Source organism: Choristoneura fumiferana, chromosome 6, assembly GCF_025370935.1.
Source record: "Choristoneura fumiferana chromosome 6, NRCan_CFum_1, whole genome shotgun sequence".
Classification (NCBI taxonomy): Eukaryota; Metazoa; Arthropoda; class Insecta; order Lepidoptera; family Tortricidae; genus Choristoneura; species Choristoneura fumiferana.
Window position 1 is genome coordinate 6,748,261 of NC_133477.1, and position 13,192 is coordinate 6,761,452.

Sequence of the window (13,192 nt, forward strand, 5' to 3'; positions counted from 1 at the left end):
GTTTGACTCCCTATTCTTAACTACATACTTTAATAAAATAATAAGAGTGAGAGAGCTCTACCTGCCCGTTAACTGAAACATTCGGTAGTCAATGGCGGCGTCTAATTATACATAACAGCTTCAAAATTGCAGTTTTTATTCCCTAGAAAACAATGTCCAACTGGGTAGTTTCCTGGATAAAACAAATACCGTAAGGTCGGGGTACTTTCACCCATTTCAGGTTACTTTGGCCCATATGAAAACCACATAAAAACATAAAACGTGATCGATCAATCAACATCAACCACATTCCAGAGAATCATATTCTCAAAGCAATAATAAAACCAGGACAGAGTTACATCCAAGGGCCAAGTAACGCCTCAGGGCAAAAGTACCCCGACCTTATAGTACAGTCACCAGCATTAATATCTGCCACAGCGGAGCGCGCAAAAATATCTGACACGTCCTTCCGGCCCTAGAAATAGAGTCGTATCAGATATTTATGCACGCTTGTTGTGTCAGATATTGGTGCTGGTGACTGTACCTACATATTATTCTATTTAATCCGTCAGTTTGATCATCATAAAATATTAAACACGTATTTTTTTCTTTCTCAATCAAACGAAAAATTATAAAAACTTCCGATCCCGATCTCAAAAACGGCTGAACCGATTTGATAAAACATGACTAAGAACCATAGCTAGAAAACTTGCTATCAAATAAAAAAAACCGCATTCAAATCGGTCCACCGGTCCACCCGTTTAAGAGCTACGGTGCCACAGACAGACAGACACACACACAGACACACAGACACACTAGCGGTCAAACTTAAACACCCCTCTTTTTGCGTTTGGGGTTAAAAATGAAGCGCGTCGAAGTTCGGGAGTTCCAGCCTGTGACGTCACGCCGTGCTAAAAAGTGGCTGCGTGACGTCACCCGGAACTTCAACTGTCTATATCTTCATCATTTTTTGTTTAATTTATAAAATAAAATCTTCTTCTTAAATTTAAGAGCTATGCTCTTGTCGGTGGAGTAATCGCCGCTCAGCACGGTCTTTGGCCAGCTGTTTGACTTCCTGATACGACAAGACACCCGCCCTTTCCTTCACCTGGTTAAAACAGGTCAGTCTTGGTCTTCCTCTACCTCGTTTTTCCTTCTATTTTGCCTTCCAGTAGGTTAAGAAAGAAATTGTCGTGTCGTATCAAGTGTCCTATCATATTTCCCCTTCGGCAATTTATGGTCTCCAGTAACATTCTTTTTTCTTTGAGCATGGTAAGAACTTCTTCGTTGGTTTTCCGTTCTGTCCAGCTAATTCTTTCCATTCTCCTCCAACACCACATCTCAAAGGCTTCTAGCCTTTCTCTGTCTCTTTGAGTCACTGTCCACGTCTCACTTCCATATAATGCAATGCTCCAGATGTACACTTTTATAAGACGTTTTTTTAGCTTTTGTGGATATTTTGGCTTTGAGTAGATGCTTTTTGTTATTGAAAAGAAAATATATTTTATGGTAATATAACTGACGGACTACCGACTCGTACTTTGAATTTTTTCTATTGATAAAATTTTCGATTTGCGGATTACTTAGTAGGTAAATAAATAAATAAATATCATGGGACACTTGACACCAATTGACCTAGTCCCAAACTAAGCAAAGCTTGTACTATGGATACCAGGCAACGGATAAACATACTTATATAGATAAATACATACTTAAATACGTATTAAACATCCAAGACCTGACAACATAGATTCGTATTATTCATATAAATATCTGCCCCGGCCGGGGATCGAACACGGAACCTCAAGCTTCCTAGTCAGGTTCTCTAACCACTTGGCCATCCGGTCGTCAAAACGCTACGCTTAGCTTTAGGTACGCTTTCTTAACTGTTAAAACTCATCAACTGAAAGCTGTAAGAGCACCTTCTGCAGCCTCTAATAACTATAACCCGACATGTGGCAGACATGTGCTTCCGTGGTTTCGGCACTTTCGCCAGCGTCCCACGACGTTCGGTAATTATAAGCGTCGCCATTGTGTGGGCGCTTTCGCTAGCTTGTTTAGTTCGTCTGTCTCGTTTCTGGGTTAGAGGACACTAGGCGTTCAGAACCTTATTTTGTCTTCAAGTGTGTCAACTAATGTAGTGAGTCAGCGGCAGCACAGATTAGTGCATCATGGTTTTCCATCGGAAAAAGTCGGATCTCAATCGGAATACGTCGGTAACCGAAGTGTCAATCAATTACTGTATTAAATAAGTGAAATTTTTATATTCATTAATATAGAACTTTATTATTTAGTGTCAAACTCTCTCTCTCTCTCTCTCTCTCTCTCAAATGTCAAAATGAAATATTTTTTGGTAAAAAAAAATCCTTTTTAATACAAGCTTTTTTTTGCTAACTTTTTGTTCACTGTACTTACTTGTATTGTCACCCAAACTACATTTGCATACCAAATTTCAAGTCGATGACACTAACCGTTGAAGAGTTCCGTACTGTAGAGCCGATCCTGGCCGGCCCTACCAGGATGTCACTACCAGATTATTGTATTGTCACGCAATCTACATAAGTATACCAAATTTCAAGTCAATCCAACTACTGGAAGTTGGTGGAAATTAACTTGCAAGATTTGATTATAGACAGACAGACAGACAACGGGACAGGTGGAGCTAAATAAAAGCTTGTAAAAAGTAATGTGTAATGTAACTTTTCTGATAAAATATATGTATCTATAGATATCTATCTTCAGTGATGATAAATAAGGCAAAGTTTGTGTGCACCTAAGTGTGAACTAACTGCAAGGTCTTATAGAAGGTCTTATATTCAAAGATAACTAACTCATGACATGATTCTTTTACTCTTCAGTTTGCCTAACAAAAATGTTCACTACGCGCCACTAATTTATTGTTTATAACAACGGTTGACCAAATTTTCGAGTTAACCAAGGAGCCGGTCATGACAAAAACTTATCATTATAGGCTCCTTGCATATACATAAGCGATAAATAACATGAGCGATTCCGAGGAAATCGAAACACTCTTTCGGTAACTTTCTTTAACTAAATAAATCACACCAAGGTCTGGAGAAAGCAACACACTGAATGAAATAGCTACTGCAATTAAAGTATTTCAATAACGAAAGATGAAATCTTTTGGATACTGTCGATTGTTTTCTATGGTTCAGAGCTGGAAATATCATGATTTCATGCTCGTGCCCTGACGTAACGGCTCCCGTTGATATCTTTTCTATTACGGTAACAAGTACAACTTTCATAATACTTTGATAATGTTTTTATTGTAATTTTGTATTATTAACCGTGTCTTTATGAAATATAAATACTGCCATAAATCATCTTAAACAAGTTGTATACCTACATTCAAGTTAGTTTTAAAATAGATAATGTTTTTATTTTCGCCAAATTCAGCACAAAAAGTAATCAATACAAAAACATTTTTACGTTTAATAAAGTAAAAATCGAGATATTTTGAATAACTCTAAACACAAAGAAGTCGTAAACTTTAATTATACATCTCCATTGGAATAACCAGCCTTAGGATCGGTTACAATTGAAGTTTAGATACAATGTTCCTACACAAGAATCAGCTGCATAAAGTTACTAACTAATGAAAAATATCAAACAGTTGTCAAATCTAAGGGATTCGACGGTTGGATTGACATTGGGACATTGAGATTAAAGTGTCATTGGATAAGCCGTATTAACTCAGTTTGACTAACAACTCTGGCACAATCAATGTAAGCAAACTTCGTTCTGGCAACCGGAAAAATCTATCCGGCGACCATCAAACCCCAATGTATAGTCGCCACCAGATATTTCGGAGCGGCCAAGGTGGTCAAAATGCCCTCATTATTAAAGTATTACAAGAGTTTTTGAAAACCTGAAATATCTGATGGCAACTGTACCTACATAAATCAATATTGAATTGTGAAAAATGTAGAGCTAGGTCACTCACATTCGCACGAATACGTGTGATCAATATTACAAATACTTTAAAGAAAAGGATAAAATAACAGAAGAGGAATTGGACCATTCCTCGTCAATTTACATGATGAATGTAATGATGAATCATTTGTAGGCTTTGAATGTGTTTAGTCAGATTTTGACTTCCGTTTTAGGTATATTCCTTTCCCCTCCAAATGTAAAACACATTCCTAAGAAGATTAAGAGCCTCAGTTGAAACAACATAGGTGTACACAGGCGTGCATACTACATTATATGCTCATTATATAGGCAGGGTGATGCGCTTGCGTCGGACGCTGGACTCATCCGGTTCACCTTGCAATGCCAAGTAAGTGTTCTTCACCCCATGCTATGCATTGTATGTGTGCGGGCTTTGTGCTTATCGAACAATACGCGAATGAGAACGAGCCAGCCGCTAACTTTGCGTTCTTTTTTTAATGTATATATATTTTTAAATAGATATATTATTCATTGATGAACTTTATCCCTTGCCTTTGATCCTGTGAAAAAACAAAAAATTGGCGAGCTCTCCAACCCACTTACTCTATTCTTTTCCTACGTTACCCGTTTGCTATTTTATCCCTTAAACATGTCTGATAAATTTAAACTCTTTAGCTCCCGTGTGTTTTGCTGTACCTTGTCTGTCAGTCACTCTTTTATCTTATATTTACCTTTGAAGATTTTATGACTGACAAGCAGTAGTACAAAATGTAGTACAACTATTACTATCGTTAAATTATTTGAATTACGTAAAAACCTAACTTAATAACAATAATACATACCTATTCGATGTAAGTAATATAACTAATTTGCAGAGAATTTAGGAGTGTTGTATGGTGTTGTGTTGACGCTAGTTTTCTACTTAATGTATCATAAGGAAAACAAAATTTAGTAATTTTGAATTCACCAGACCTGAAACCAATCATCATTATTTTAGTTCTACACTCACTGTCTAAATTCGTCGTCACAAACTTTTTATGCACATGAGCTGTCATTATGCGGTAATTGCCACAAACTGGCACCTCTGTTCAGTAGGTATACTATACACAAATAATATATTATTAAACTGTCAAAATATCACTATAATCACTGATGTATTAAACTGTAGATCCACGGTCGCGCGTCCGAATATGTCCGAGCCAAATGAGCGCCACTTTGGTAAATGTGGCCTTCTTTTTTCTCAGTACGTTGTTGTCAGTGCAAGCGTAACGATGCCCACGTGCGTCTTTAAAAAGTGCAAAAATCACTCGCGAAAACGGAACAAATCTGATGGAATATCATACCTTCAGCGAGTATTTGTTGTTTTTTCTATTAAATTCTAATAATCAGAGAGAAATATTGATTTAAATTAATTTTAAAGCCATTTCTAAATTGCTAATTAAAAGATAAACGTTGCCAGAATTCCACAACATTGACAAATGCCTTGTCTTTGTCACACGCACAGGAAAGCATATCAGTAAAACGAAACAGATAAACAACAGAACATGGAACAAAAGTGTAGTGGAGTTGCCGTCACTCTATTTTATTTACCGAGTCGCCTAGCAACGGGTAGCAATGTCGTTTGAATATTTACCTTGAAGTTTGCGATTTTAATTATGTTTTATAAAAGCTTCGATAATATAATGTACTGACTGTCTGACTGTGTGGTTTATTCGTTTTTGTGCAAAATTAATAAAGCAATTTATGAACCACAAACCTCAATGAAGCCAACTTTGATAAAGCGCTCGCCAAATCGACACCGTATTAATCACTATGTTTACCTATTGTTTTTTACACTAAACAAATCATACTAAGTATTTTACACTGTTTACAAGGTTTATAATACAGTTTACAATTTATTCACACTAGTCGAGCTTCTTATTATTTAATTACACAACATACGAAGTCCGCCGAATTTCCCGCGAATGAACTGTGCTGACAGACAGCCTGCAATTTTTTTTTGAGCTGCGCGCGGCGTGCGCTGGCTATGGTTTTAGAAGCAAACAGCCAGAACCAAGGAGGATGAGAATTCAAATTGTTTTTTATTCGAAATACTTGCACAAGTGCTTACATTTCGGCGATATTTTTAGAAGCTTTTCTGTAGCTTGCCCTGTTTGCTTATTTATTTATTTATTGTTTGTTTGGGTCAAATCTTGGAAGCTAAATTTGACCCACTTCCAGTGGTCCGATCGACTTGAAATTTGGCATACTTATGTAAATTTGGTGACAATACAATAATCTGGTAGTGACAACTTGGTGGTTTTGTCATAGTTAATAGTACCGACTTGAAATTTGGTATAGATATGTAGTTTAGACGACAATTCAAGTACAGTCAACAAAAAGTACATTCGGCAAAAAAGCTTGTATTAAAAATTAAATTTTTAACAAAAACTTATTACAAGCATTATATTTATTTGCAGTGTAATGTAACTATGTTTGCTCGGGTGGAATCTTTCAACTCAAATTTGAAGTGGATATCTTCAACCGATTGAGCTGAAATTTTACACGCATGTATACTTAAATCCGATGACAATGCAATATTATTATAACATGGAGTTGATCTGATGATAAAGCTAGCGGGTGACCATAGGAACTCTGTGATAAACGACACGACCACATCGAGTTTGGACTCGTTTGTCGTCTTGACGAGTACTTCGGTAACCAGGGGCATAAAGTAGGTCTAGGTGCAGCGTTTTGGGCTGTTCGTTGATATATCAACAGTCAGTTAGTCAGTTTATTATTTTAATTTTATATATATAGACAGTGCCGGATTAGCCAATAAGCAAATTAAGCGATTGCTTAGGGCATCAAGTCTTGGGGGCACCATAAACAGCACCAAACATTTTTTTGTTAGCACATAAAAGGTAAGGCTGTTTGAAAATCCGCGCGCTCGTGCCCCCCCATAATCTCTATCGTCTTTCATAAATATAATATTTCGTCGTAATAAATATTTATTTCAAATATCGATAAGGGGGGGGGGGGGCATAGGCGTGCATTGCTTAAGGCATCAAATAGTCTTAATCCGGCTGTATATAGATTATCTCGAAAACGGTAAACATTTGGACTAAAGAAAATTAGCTTAAAAGTTACCTTTTTTTTTTTAATTTAATTGACAAAAACTTTTTATTACGAAAGTCCTCTCCGAAAGTCCGAATGCATTCTTTGTTCTACAACCTAAATTCGTCCGTCTTAAGAAACGTCAAACTCATCCAAGCAATCTTGCAACGTCGCCTTCAATGTAGCAAGTGAAATTAATCCCTCTGCCTTTTCTGATAAGGCTTACATTCATATTCGAGCATGCGTATGTGTAGGGCTTGCACTATCCGGTAACTTTTTATTATCCGGATATTTCGGATATTTGAAATCTCAGTATCCGGATATCCGGTTATTTTGAATAATTTGAATACTTATCCAAATATTTAAAAAAACGCTTAAAACAATTTTAAATTTGTTTCATCAGACGAATCGTATTAATTAACTTAATCACTGATTGTCTTATACGCACGTAAATATCATTATATTGTCACTTTAATGAGTGAAATAACTTAAAAACAGTTTATAACTTCTCTGTCTCCTGCTTGTTGTTATTTTGCCTTACGGACCAAGAGCCCACGACAGCCAGACCTTCGTTATATTTTAAAGGCTGAAAGTTTTTTTTAATGCAAGGTGTTAATTTTTAATGTAACTGAAAACCGGTTAGCACTTTGCTCAGAAATACTCCTAATAGACTTAGGCCTCGCCCAAGGCTCTCCACTCAGACCAGTCTTGTGCTTTCCGCATCCAACGCAATTCAGCGATCTTAACCAGGTCGTCGCTCCATCTTATTGGAGGCCTACCGACGGCTTGTCTCCCGCTCCGCGGACGACATTCGAGAACCTTCTAACCCACTGGCCATCAGTCCTGCGAGCACGCTCACTGCCACTTCAGTTTCGCAATTCTTCGGGCTATTTCGGTAACCTTAGTTCTTCTGCGGATATCATCATTTCTGACTCTATACCGTAGAGAAACCCCGAGCATAGACCTCTCCATAGCCCTTTGAGTGACTTTGAGCTTCCTAATGAGCCCATCGTTGGCGCCCACGTCTCAGATCCGCATGTCATCACTGGCAACACACACTGGTCAAAGACTTTTGACTTCAAACACTGCGGTAATTTGGCCGAAAAGACACTGCAAAGCTTCCCGAATGCTGCCCAGCCGAGTCGGATTCGACGAGTGATCTCTTTCTCGAAGTTAGACCTACCTAACTGGATCGTTTGTCCCAGGTATACATAGTCGTCAACAACTTCGAGCGCAGAGCCTCCGACTATTACGGGAGCTGGCACAACATTAGACATGACTTTCGTCTTGTCCATGTTTATTTTTAAGCTAACTCGGTCGGAAATAACTCTGCTGAGGTCAGTGAGCATAGCACTGAGGTCCTCCATAGTCTCAGCCATGACTACAATATCGTCGGCGAATCGAAGCTGAGTGAAGTACTCCCCATTATTGTTAATGCCTCGTCCTTTCCAGTCCAGAACCTTAAAATCATCTTCCAATCCAGCGGTGAACAGTTTCGGAGAGATCACATCTCCTTGTCTGACTCCCCGCTGCAAAGGAATAGGCTTCGTGCTCTGGTCCTGTAGTTATAACGAAGGGTTATAACGATACTATAACGAAGGTCTGGCTCTTGCGGGCTCTTGCTCTATTATAAGAATAAATAACACAATACAATACAAAGCGTATTGTATTGAACACCAAAAAACATTCATTATAAAATGAAATCAGAACATAAAAGGTAGGGTAGGAGACGAGAAAACAGGAGTCTAATCGCTAAAAAGCGATCTCTTCTTCTACCTTCTTATTCGACCTGACGATGTTATTAACATAGAATCAAGAAAAAAGGTGATCAAAGCAGATGTGTGTAATGTAAGGTAAAAAATATATTGAAGATTGAAAAAATACATAAAATATAATAATATTAATAAAATAAACACATATCGCCACTACCATTACCAAACAAGATGTTAAGAATGAACCTAACTAATAAGTATTGCATGTAAACCTTCCTAATACAAAAATAAATGTATCTGTGTGTATGCATACACTACACTAACCTCTCACAATGCGCGAGCGCGCGCTTAATATCAGATATTCGAATTATCCAAATTATCCGGATAATGAAGAGCTTCCTATCCGGATTTGAAAATGGGCGGATATCCGGATAATATGGATATCCGGTTATCCGGATTGCAAGCCCTACGTATGTGAAATTGTGGAGTTAGCTGTCAAGTGTCAAGCGTTGTGGAGTTTTGCCGCTAGCGAAATTCAACTGTAATAGAGTAAAGACTAGGTTCAAATTTCGTCACGTATTCTTTCTATTTGTTTGTGTGGTGGGATCAGTGTTTCTACGCACACGTAAATATTTTTATTAATTGTGGAATATGGCCGCTAGCGAAATTCAACTGTAACTTAGTAAAGACTAGGTTCAAATTTCGTCACGTATTCTTTTAATTAATTTGTGTGGGTGATGATTTTATTTGTTACACAAACAAATAAATAGTTCGGACATTCTTTGATGGGGATTTTGTTTGGCAATGTGTATCTACAGTTTAATACATCAGTGACTATAATATTCAATTTTCAACCTTTTTTTCGCTAAACATTCGTTGCTCTCATCGATCTGCCGTGCCGTATTGTTTCTCAGGCACATCCTGATAGGCCTGGCCAACTTTCAGGCATATCATGAAATGGCGCCTTTTCGAGATATGCCTAGGAATTTCATAATCTGGCGAATTTTACGATCGACCGCCGACATACACATACATATCCATGACAAATTCAGGAGAAAGTTGTCAGTATTCCCATTGTGTAACTGTCTATTTCATAATTTCATCTGTTTCCGTACAGTTTAACGTTGCTTTGTGTCTGCTTTAGCTAAGTACATAATTACATAGAAAAAATATTCATATGACGACGACAAACATTAACTCCGGCTTTTTATAGTTGGTTGGAATTTTATGCAAATAACACTAACAGTGACAACGATATAGGAATTTTCCCTTCCTTGATAGGTAAAAATTATGGTATTTTTCTTATTTCCAGAAAAAACAGACTTCGTGGTATAGTTTTTATTACTTTTTATATTAAGTAGTATTGTCGTAGTTCCAACAATGAAATTAAATATATCAGGAAAGTATGTTATTTTTTTTCAACCTTGTAATTAACTTGCAATGTTTGCGTCTACGTACTTGGGTTTGTTGTCTGGATTATGTTTACCTAGTTAGATGACTATGCAATAGGTACACTCAACAAAAAATACAGTCAGCAATAAAGCTTGCCACGGTTTTAAAAGACGTCAGTACAGATACATTTTAAAACACAAATTGACATCCTTCTCCTTTTTTTGAAGTCAGTTAAAACTCCCACCTGCCAGAAATGTCATGTCGCGGTCTATCATCTGCTGTCGTGTAATTTAACGCCGTTATATCGTTAGTTTGCTATAATAATCAATCGTGCACTTTAATCCCTAGTACAGAAGGTAAACAATATTTTTTCCTATAAATTACCTACCTCTGCACTACATGCACTGCACACAATTAGGTGCTAAATATCAAATTTCGTGACACATACATAATATAATTTCCAGACATGCAAGTAAATATATTTCATTTAGTTATATATACATCATACTTTGTGGGTCTTGATGACGGCTGGCATAGAGCTGATATTTCTGATGATCAAAACACAAACTTTTTTACCCGACTGCCCGAAGGAGGGTTATGTTTTTCGAGCGTATGTATATATGTCCATTTCTTTGGTCCTCGCTGCAGCCTAAACGACTGGACGGATTTGGTGAATTCAAAATTATTAAATTTTGGTTTTCCTTATGATACTCGTACATTAAATAGAAAAGTAACGTCGACACAACACTCCTAAATTTTATGATTTTTTTTACTTATCTACTTGTGTTTCTTTTATCGGATATGTGTTAAAGTACATAATAAGTTATGAAAATATTATTTCGGTCGGGCACTAAAAAGTGCCTTGCAAAGCGCATTCGCAACAAGTGAGCAAGTGACACAAACATGAGGCGGCTCGGGTGAAGAAATACAAGACAAAGATAAATCGTCGCTAGTATTATTCTATACTGTAGCATAATGTACTATACCAACTAATTAGGACTACAGTTCAAAAAAAATTAAATGTGGTATTCAAAACAAAATATTGACATTGACCCGAAAAGTTGGGTAATTCGACTGTAAATAAAGGTGAGAAAATTATGACTCTACCGGTACAGTCAGTTATTTGGTGTTTGCTGAACTCTGGTTCTTTTATAAGCAAAATGTACGCGGTGTGGGATCATTTTTGATTAGAAATTTACTAACATAGGTAGACACACAATAAAAAAAAAACTTTTGCTTTTGGTTTTCCTATGATAGCTAATAATATATCAAATTTCAAGTATCGCCGATTCTGATGTAAATACGGTAAGTACCTATTATACTTATAAGGAAAGTCGATAATGCCAAATTGAAGTCATAGAGGCTTTCCATTCCATCTCTACGTAATACGTTCGATTTTGAGTCATAACGAATTCGTCTGTGCTACGGACTGCACTTAAGTATTTTTAGCCTCTAGTGACACCTTGCAGCACACGATATTCTACAATATTTTTATTCCAGTTAATTTTGCTTGTACCCACCTCGAAGGTTCATGCATGAATCACACCCATTAATAAAGTTCATAGCACGCAGTGAAAGTCCGGGAAACTATAAATAAAATAAATGACGGTTCTACATCTGATCGTGAAAGCAATGATAGTAATGACGGAAGATTAGATACACTTTCAAGCCTACGTTTCATTTATTTGTTTTATTACGATTCGGCAAATGTTTGGAGTTTGAACTGTTAAGCAGCGAGACCAATTACGTAAGTGCCAGCTTATGGGACTTCAGTTGCCGAACAATTGTATATGTTTTGAGCTCACGAAATTTCTTCAGGTTGCCATTAAACATAAGATCGTTGCATGGTCTATCTACGTAGGGCAGGATTTCTTAAAGTGGGGTCCGTAACGTGTGTATCAGGGGTCCGCAGTAGGTCAGTCGGTTAACATATTTATTGAGAAATTTCCAAAAATATTTTTGACTGGGGTCCGTGGATTTGTTTAAATTGTAAAAGTGGTCCGTGACTACAAAAAATTTAAGAAACCCTGAAGTAGGGTTACGTGTCTAGTATCTATAAAGTAGGACGCATTTGCACTATTGTTACTTTTGTAAACACCTATTATGTACACAGTTTAAACAATAAAGTTTATTTCTATTTCTATTTCTATTTCTATTGACGAACACATTCTTGACCGGATAGAAGTTTAAGCACAAAACATCCATCTGGCACTCGTGGCTCGTTTTAGAAAAGGATAAAAAAAGAAAAAGGATATTGATAGAACATATACCATTTATGTCCGTGACTACTATTGCGATGAGCCCACAGAAACATTTTAAAATGAGAACCTTGTCAATATTTATTTCATCATCGTGGTAACTATCGCAGCCACTTCCTTCGTGACCACAAGTTGTTAAGTTTCCTTTCTACCTAAGAAACTGTTGCCTCCCCGCTTATAGATAGAGATACACCTCTATTATCTACCGCAATGACGCTTGACTGCAATATCCGTATGCAGCTTGAGCAAGCGAGACATCAATTTACCTGCATGTTGCCATATTTTGATAAACAGTATTATTTGTGACACGGCATAAAATATGATACCGCTTACAATATGACGCAAAATAAGGTTACATGAAAACTTACGTTGCGTTCCGCGGAACACTTTGTTCAAACCAATTTATTTGTGCACACTTCAACTCACGTACTTACACGAGAGTGCCAAATCGCCTCGGCATGGGGGCATAAATTGTTTAACTCGATACTTCCGTCGATTATTTTGCCACTAAGAACATCAAATTATCCAGCTTTAAGAAAGCGGAATAGGACAAAAAGTGTAGGCATAGTCGGAAGTCTTGGGAAGTGGGTGACACTACGCCGAAGAAAGCAGGTTGCTGTATTTTAATTAGCCATTGTTGACGCACTCAGTGACAACATCATGCATCTAGCAAAAAATAGGCTTAGATACATTAGATCATTGAAGAAAAGTTTCCTTCACATATATTAATCTAGGATTTGGCACCGATAAACACTGTTAATTTAATCGCAGATTTATTAGCGCGATATATTTTATAACTTATACTGACTACTTCAGGCACTTTAGCAAAGCCTACTAACTAAA

At 37.1% G+C, this 13,192-nt stretch overlaps 1 protein-coding gene across 1 annotated transcript in view; it reads right to left on the minus strand.

Moving 5' to 3' along the window:
* Window positions 1-403: 403 nt before the first annotated feature.
* Window positions 404-13,192, minus strand: part of LOC141428934 (cytoglobin-2-like) — a 286,546-nt gene continuing 273,757 nt past the window's right edge. Inside the window, exon 6 of the transcript XR_012451484.1 lies at window positions 404-523. The gene's annotated coding sequence lies outside the window, so the exon portion shown is untranslated. The remainder of the gene's footprint in view (window positions 524-13,192) is intronic.